Source organism: Rutidosis leptorrhynchoides, chromosome 3 (assembly GCF_046630445.1).
Source record: "Rutidosis leptorrhynchoides isolate AG116_Rl617_1_P2 chromosome 3, CSIRO_AGI_Rlap_v1, whole genome shotgun sequence".
NCBI classification, from domain to species: domain Eukaryota; kingdom Viridiplantae; phylum Streptophyta; class Magnoliopsida; order Asterales; family Asteraceae; genus Rutidosis; species Rutidosis leptorrhynchoides.
This window is the reverse complement of record NC_092335.1, coordinates 507,157,544-507,166,746: the sequence shown is the minus strand read 5'-3', so window position 1 is coordinate 507,166,746 and position 9,203 is coordinate 507,157,544. Positions and strand designations below refer to the sequence as shown.

Sequence of the window (9,203 nt, the reverse complement as noted above, 5' to 3'; positions counted from 1 at the left end):
TTATAGAATACTTTTATACACTTGCGAGTGTACGGATATTTATGGAAACTGAAATCTTGTGGTCTATTACTATTACGGAAATGATTGATTATGATAAACTAATGAACTCACCAACCTTTTGGTTGACACTTTAAAGCATGTTTATTCTCAGGTATTAAAGAAATCTTCCGCTGTGCATTAGCTCATTTTAAGAATATTACTTGGAGTCATTCATGACATACTTTGAAAGACGTTGCATTCGAGTCGTTGAGTTCATCAAGATTAATATTAAGTCAAGTATAGTTGGATATATTATGAAATGGTATGCATGCCGTCAACTTTCGATGTAATGAAGGTTTGTCTTTTAAAAACGAATGCAAGATTTGTAAAATGTATCATATAAAGGTCAAGTACCTCGCGATGTAACCAAATGTAATGTATTCGTCCAGATGAATTAGGACGGATCGTTATATAAACACCACCTGAATTTTAAACGGGCTGTATCTCTTCTCAACGCGAGTTAAATTTTTCCGTCATCACCATTAAACTCGAAATAATTTTACGAACAAAACGAAACTAGGTACGTTCGAAACGGACACATTTTAAAAAACGCTAAACACACCGACATTTAAAACGGGACTTAACGCGAGCCCTTTTCATTTTTCTAAATACATAACTATACGCTAAACTGTATTGTTTGCTTCGGGGTCAGTTTCTTCTTCTTTTGTTTCGTTTGCGGTGTGTCGGTTGCCTTGCGCTTGTTGGCGGAGGTAGCAGGCGCAGACACCTCGTTCTCGCCGGTCCTCTCTTGCTCCAGCTGTTCATCAACATTTTGCTTGCGGAAAGAGATACCCGCAATCTCCTCAGCAGTAAGCACTTTCTTCATCTTCATCTCTGCAAACATACGCGCACAGTTAGAACATATAAGTATGCAGCAGCGGTTATATATTCACATGCATTTATACTATTCCTACCCTTGCCATTCGGCGCGATTATGGCTGGACGCATGTTCTCCCATGGCCAGTGTGCGGAAATCTTTCCTAACCGCAGCATAACGTTCCCATACGACCGGTGCACAAGCTGTGCGTTAGCGCACTCCGCTAATAGTTTCGTTTCCTCATCATCAAGGACGGGGGGTCTTCTTTGCGTCCTTTGCCACGCTTTCGCACCAAATTAGCGTTTGAGGAAAGTTGGCTCCAACAACTGATTGGTCAATGAAAAAGAAAGTTTATTTCTAATGACCAGCATTTGATTTGGGGTTTTGGTAAAGTTTTGCTGGGCAAAGAAAGTGAACCAGGACTTATGGTGGGTGGCTAGGCGATATAGATGGCAGAACACCTTAACTAGTGGTGCCTTGTTTAGCGCAACGCACCACATCTCAAACAGCACTATCTTTCCTATGGCATATGGGTGTAATTGCCCTAATCCTACGTGGAAATGATCTAAAACGCCTAAAAAGAAATCCAAAGGTGGAACCCTAAAATTGCCATGCTTAAAAGCATGTTCGTATATGGCTACCTTCTTCTCCGGTGGCTCATGGGCACGTTGGTTAGAAAGGGGTGGCACCGGATTGTACTGTTTTAACGGCGGGTATTGTTTAACTAATGAATCTATATGCTTCTGCTCTATTATCGAAACTACGCTATCTACAAACGTCTCATTTGCTTTTATCATTTTCTAAGAGTAATCGAAGAATAACTAACCTTTTGTAGCTTGCCGGAATACACGGGATTTGATCGGAGTTGATTTAGCAGAGTATCGGAGAAGCTTTGGGCAGAAAAATGGAAATGAGGGTGAATCACGTCTATTTATAGTGAGGTATGGGTGTAGTGGGGTGAAACGGTTTCATCGTAGACGTACACGTGTCAAAATCAGACGGTGGACGTTTTTTGCTCGCGCATGGGTTTTTGTTTGGTGTACCCAATGTTGAGTGAGTGGCCCACACGCGCCTGCTCACTGTCACTTTATGTCTTGTCAGGAGAATGGGCTTCTGCGACAGTGACAGGCATTTAATGACCTCGAGCCGCTTGCGGAAAATTAAATGCTGACCGTTTTCTTTTCTTTATCATTTTCGCTAAATAGTTTGATATCATATGTCTTGCGTCACATAACATCAAACTGGGGGGACATAATGATACCGCAACCCGCATGCGCATTATATACGTATGCGGCCAAGCACTAGTATGCGTACGCGTATGTTTTATATGCGGTATGCGGTAGCGTATTGAATACCTTTGTTACCGGTATGGCGGTTACTTGGTTGACAAGTTTGAATATCTTTTCTATAATTACATCCGAGATTCGGGGGAGTTTGTTATGGACGGGATTATCATTATCTATGACGGTTCTAGAATTAGGGTTTTCCTATAAATACCCTAGTTGTCTTTCTAAAGAACAAACAACCTACAATACGTAGAAACAATCATCAATTCTTGACTTTGGAGGTTTACAGGTTAGTTCTTCATAAACTGGTACCTACAACCTTGTCTGGAGCCTTCTGATCAACGACCGTTATCGAATGTGGAATTAATCACTTAGCCACCCCGCCGACATCATCGTGTCGGCCAGGGTTATTCACAGTAGCCGGAACGGAGAGCTAAGTTCTAAGATCCTTAACCCCCTTTAACGTATTGAGCATGTATATTAATTTAATGAAAAATATATGCATGATCACAAGCCGAAAAGCTCCGCCGCATCGCGCGGACCGATCCGGATCTAGTTGTTCTTCAAAACTGCAGGTTGCAAATCCTAATTATAAAAATCCCAAATATTCTTGCACAAAATTCCTCGAAGGAAGAAGAGCAACTTATTTAATCGTTAATCTTTACTATCACACACTCTGAAGCATACCCAATTGGTTGAGACATCGAAAAAACCAGATGAAGATGAATAGTAATCGACATCTACGAACCGCCACCAACTACAACAGTGGCGCCAACGCCTGCAACAACTGCCGCCGGTGGTCAGGTGCGTTTTTTAGATCTGTTTCGCGTTTCTAAGATCTGTTCGTAAGTTCTTCGATTCCGTGGGTGGTTAGCTGTGTTTTGAAGATCTGATTAGCATCAAAACAATAGGTGCGTTATTTATCCAATAATGAAAACAGGGTTTGTGATACAATGAAAATTAAGATTTTATTGCAGCTTTACTTTTGCTCACTACTAATATTAATTTGATTTGAACACATTCCATTTGTACCAGCAGATTTTTAGTTGGTTTGTGACTGCACATCATCACAATCACCTTGAGCTACAAATCTTTAAGATGGGGTTAAACTTCTACTTTTACGTGTTTGATTTGGAAATTTAATTTAATCAAACTAAAAATGGTAAGAAAAATTATTGTTTACATTCAGTAGGAAAGGTTTATTAGGCCAAATGTGTACAACTTGTATTTGGTTTTGCTATTGTTTGGTGTAATTTCATCCCTTCTACTCCGTAAATATTAACATGTGGTGGTGGTGGTGGTTTCTTTATATACAACTACTAGGTAATTTGTTATGATAATGCTCTATCTTCAGTTCTTCACATCTGATGGTTGTTACAATAACGAATGTAGCTAATTCGTTGTAATATTTATAGTGTTGTTGATTTGAATTAGATTTTTATTTTTATTTGGATAGATGAGTTAAATTGAAAAATGGTTGTTTTAATGGGTTTTGTGAATTTGTGAATCATGTTTTGAAGATTTGAAGATGGGTATTCATTAATTTAAGAAAAGTGCAGGTAGTTGTGGATTGAAATGGAAAAGACAACGTTAAAATGACTTAAATACCCTCACATGCAATGCACATGTCAAGATTTAACATACTTTTTGAACAATAGTTTGACGGAGGGACACTGATTGTAAATTTTTGATAAACAAAGGATTCTTAAGGTAAAAGAAACTCAAGGGACCCTGTTAGCAATATGAGGTATAATAGAGGAACCAATGGAGAAAAAAATCAAAAAATAATTAATAATAATAATAATAATAATAATATGGAAGTCCTTCTCATGACTGCTAAAGATCCAGATTAATTCACCTTGGATTTATGTAGCTGGTTGATTCAGCTTCTACCAAGTGTTCTTTCAACTTAATGGGATGGTAATCAAGAATCTCAGCAGAAGGCTCCCTCTCAATTTAGCAAAATTCTTTAAATATGGATCAGCTAGTGCCTAATACAAGGTACAAAGCATGATTTATTAGATTTGGAATTTTTCATAATGGTAAAGGAATATAAATAGTTTAATTAGTACCTCCTCTGCTGTAGGACGATCCATAGGATCAAATGCAATCATTATCTCTAATAAACGAAGAGCAAGGGGATCTCCATGTCCATGTGGGAACTTTTGCGTAAAAGGAATGTGAAATTTTTTCTTCATGTTGCTTAAGTATTTCTTGGCCTTGTCATTTTTTATCTGCTTGTGATGATCCAACGTTTATTTATATGCAAGAAAAGGAAATCAAACAACTAAATTTAATCATAAAGTTTGTTTTTTTCTTTTTTTTTTTTGACAAACAATTTAATCATGAAGGTAATCTTAAACCAACCTTATTAGTACTTTGAGGTGATGGTGTTCCTAATATATCAGTAATTAGGTCCAGCTGATGCACGATATTTTTCCCTGGGAAAAGGGGCTTTCCGGTCACCAGTTCTGCAAAAATGCAACCGGTACTCCATATGTCTAAAGCTGGTGTGTTCTGCATCCACGAAGTTATTCAATACACGAACTAAAAACCGCCTTTCAGAGTCCAGATTGTAATTGAAACAAGTCTAAAATTTGATTTTTATAGCATATAACTGCAAATGGTACCTTACTATAAAATGATCCGCTCAGTTCAGGAGCCCTGTACCATCTTGATCCAACATAATCCTGTGAAAACATTGATGCTTCTATCATATAATGTCACTAGAAAAATATTATACATTGAAGATTGAAGAACTCGATTCTTGTTTACGTAAGTTAGAGACGTACTGTCCAAGATGTAATAGGTGTATACTTGAAAACAACCCTTGCAAGACCAAAGTCACAAATTTTGAGTATACAATCAGCATTAGCAAAGATGTTTTTAGGTTTCAGATCTCTGTGTAATACATTTGCTGTCATAGAAACAGTTCAAGTCAGCAAATGACCACCACAAAACACTACTTAAACACTTAAACTACAAATATAATATATATAACCTGTCTGTATGTATTTTAGTCCTCGAAGAAGCTGATAAAGAAAGAACTGGTAATGTTCTTTCTTTATAATGTGGAAACGACCAATATAGAATCAAAAGTATTGTACCGCGTCAACAAAGTAATATTGACAATTGTGGTGTGCATATTTATATTTATATTTATATTTATATTTATATTTATAATAAGCACATTAGCCGACACTTATGAATAGTAACTTCTGATGTCACATATTTTGTCATTTAGCTTTTTTTTTTCTTTTTTTTTTACAAAACTCTGTTTATTCGATCGAAATTTTTCGGCCAACAAAGTAGGCTAACCGGCCACTTCCTAGTTACATATATAAAGTAAGTGTATGTGACGATCGCTCCAAATCCATATGGACGAACACATCATTCATCGATTTCATTGCGAGGTATTTGACCTCTATATGATACGTTTTGTAAACATTGCATTCTTTTGAAAAGGCACACCATAAATGAATATTTAAATCAAAGGTTTTCTGTAACATCCCGCCTTTTTCCATTTACTTTTCCGTTATACTAATATAAAGTCCGTTATATGTTTATAACATCTCCCGTTGATACGCGTTTTAAATTATCTCGTTTAGGTAATTCCCGCACCCGAACGAAAGTTGAGGGACTAAACTTGACAAGGGATCAAACCCTTGACTAGGTCAAAGGGTCAACCCCTTTCACCCATTCATTTCCACCTCCATCTCTCTCTCTTTCTCTCTAGCAAGAACACACACCCAAAACCAAATTCATTCAATCATCATCTAAATCCGATCTAGGAGGCTTACAACAAAATAAATTACATATTCGTGATCCTCTCTTCATCCTCTTCATTTTGGTACCAACTTCATCTCGTTTGGGTAACATTTCTAAAACTCTAGATTTCTCTAAATTCGTGTTTTTGACTTGAAATGGTGTTAGTTAGTGTCTATGGCTCATTGTGATGTCGTGTATGTAATTTGTATGCTCGATCTCGTTGTTTTAGTGTAACTAGCATGAACTTGAATTTTGGTGTGTTGTTCTTGAATTTTGGATGATCATATGTTGTTAGATGTTAAAAGTTGATGTTTTAATTGTGTTACTAGCATCACTAGCTTCAATTTGATGTGTAGGTTGCCTTAGAAAACTTCATGAACTTGATTAGTGATTTTGGTGAATTTGGGTTAGGGTTTGATGAACTTGAAATGGACTTGTGATGCATTGAATGCCATGGATTATTATTGGTAAGTGTTTAGTTGGATTGTATGCTTGATTACCTTCGAAACGGCATATCATTCATGTAAATTGGTTGCCCGAATCATTGAATTGCATTTATGAACTTGTATGCGGTTAATGTTAAGCATTAGATGCGGTTTTGGTTGTTGTAATAGGTAGATTGATTGATGAAATGTGTTTAGTTGTTTTCCTCGTCAAATTACCTTCCCAACGGTATAAGGTACTTGTCTTGATTGTTTGCGGATCATAAATGGTGATTGTTTGAAGTTAGGTTCGTGCATAAAATTTAAAAACTGCCAGAATTCTCTGCACAGGTACCCGCGCGGCGCGCCATATACCCGCGCGGCGCGCCGTTTGGGTCTGTCCAACTTGGTCAATTTTCGAATAATGTTTGCTATGCTACGCACCTCCGATTCACATGTAACTTGTCCTAGCATGTTCATACATGATTAAAAACCTCAGAAAAATAGTTCGGGACACGACCCGAACGTGTTGACTTTTTCGTTGACTTTGACCGACCAAAGTTTGACTTTTTGTCAAACTTAACCGAATGATTTTGCAACCTTCCTAACTTGTTTATATACTTGTATCTTGCATGAAACTTGACAATTTGATTTCACATGCTCAATAATCGAGTCGTAACGAGCCATAGGACTAATTGAACATCTTTGACCTATCGTGTTTACCGTTATTGATACAAACCTATTGTTTAGGTCAAGACTAGCATTGTTCTTTGCACACGTTTACTTGTCGAAGTACTTTACTACTCGTGCATTCAAGGTGAGATCATAGTCCCACTTTTACTCTTTTTGAACTTATATTGGGATGAGAAAACATAAACGATTCTTTTGAACTAAGTGAACACAAGAACGGGAAAACAAACATTCTACATACGAGTTTAGAACAAAAATCCTCAATTCGATTATCATTAGTTACACTTGCCGGGTGTAAGCGAGAACTTATGTTATATGGCCATATGGGTTGACAACCCTCATCCTTGACGGTTCGCTACCGTCTACGGATGAAATATATTTTCGAGAATCAGTGTTTGTTCTAGCACTAAGTGATGGGGTATACAATGGAAGGAATGTTAAGCTTTGATAATTGGGTGCTCGTGAAACAAACTTTTGGAATGTATTACTATTATTTCATTGATGCAAATCTTGTGGTTCACTTGTACTTACTTACTTAAACCTATGATTTCACCAACGTTTTCGTTGACAGATTTCTATGTTTTTCTCAGGTCCTTGAACGATACATGATACATGCTTCCGCTCATTATTTTGATACTTGCATGGGATGTCGAGTATATATGCATACATGGAGCGTCTTTTGGATACTTTTAAATTGTGTCGCATAAGTTTCAATTGTACTTAAAACTTTGTATCGTAACTTGTGGTGGAACAATTCTTGTAAACTTGAACAACCTTTACATTTGAAATAAATGCGACATATCTTTTGGTCAAACGTTGTTTTAAAGACTTATGACCACGTAACGGGACCTAAGTAGACGGCGCCGTCAATGACGATTTGGTCGGGTCGCTACAGATGGTATCAGAGCGTTGGTTGTAGGGATTTAGAGTTCATTGGTGTCAACCTCGAGTCATAGGGTACATTGGTGAGTCTAGACTACAACCGGCATATAGACTTGAAGTAGGAATTACTTGACTACTTGTGCATTTATACTCGAACGCTTCTACTCATATCTACTCTTAGTTCATCTTAATCTCACGTTGTTTAATTTGATTGACGCGCCACCTTGACTATATGAAATGATGTCGAATGCACATACGAATCAGGGTAATATAATTTCCGGGATTATATTACGGTGACTCATATGAACGTTCCGACATTATGACATAAAGAATTTAAGGCGAGTCGAGGAAAAACTTCTCTTTATCTTTATTCTATATCACGGTTAGTATTATTGAGAATACTAATCAATGATATTCTTGTGTCTTGAAGGAACAATGGCTCCTCGTCGTGTACGCCGCAATGAAACTCCCGAACAAGCTCTCGAACGGATGATAGCTACCGCCGTAGATGCGGCCATGGCCGGTCACTCATCCAACAACAATAATAATAACAACCACAACAACAACAACAACAACAACAACAACAATGGAGCCGGAAACTCAAACGAGGGATGCTCCTATAAAGCTTTCATGGGGTGCAAACCTCACACTTTTGATGGAACCGGGGGACCGGTCGTGCTCACCCGATGGTTTGAGCAAACGGAAGCCGTCTTTAGCATAAGCGGTTGTCGGGACCAAGACAAGGTCAAATACTCCACTCACACCTTCGCCGGTGTCGCTCTTACATGGTGGAATACTTATGTACAATCGGTGGGTACCGATGAAGCTCATGCCCTCTCTTGGGCCGATCTAAAGGAAAAGATGATTGTTGAATATTTTCCGCGCGAAGAAACCCGAAAGCTTGAGGAAGAACTAAGAGCTTTGAAAGCGGTCAGAAACGATCTTAAAGCTTATAATCAACGCTTCGCCGAACTATCCTTGATGTGTCCTAATCTTGTTAACCCCGAATCTCAAAGGATTGAGCTCTACATGCTCGGTCTTCCAAAAAGCATCAAACAAGGGGTGATGTCATCCAAACCCACTACTCATCAAGCCGCTATGAACATGGCTCGCCAACTAATTGAAACGGTTGACGAAATCGTAGTTCCGGCACCTAAGACCGAGGATAAATCGGGCGGCAACAAAAGAAAGTGGGAACCCTCCCAATCAAGCAACAACAACTTTGCCAAGAAATCTTTCACTTCCGACGGCAAGAGGGGTTATGCCGGGAACCTACCTCTTTGCAACAAATGCAACAAA

At 38.2% G+C, this 9,203-nt stretch overlaps 1 pseudogene; it reads right to left on the bottom strand.

Moving 5' to 3' along the window:
- Positions 1 to 655: 655 nt before the first annotated feature.
- On the bottom strand, positions 656 to 5,382 carry LOC139901831 (mitogen-activated protein kinase 14-like; annotated as a pseudogene).
- Positions 5,383 to 9,203: the final 3,821 nt, after the last annotated feature.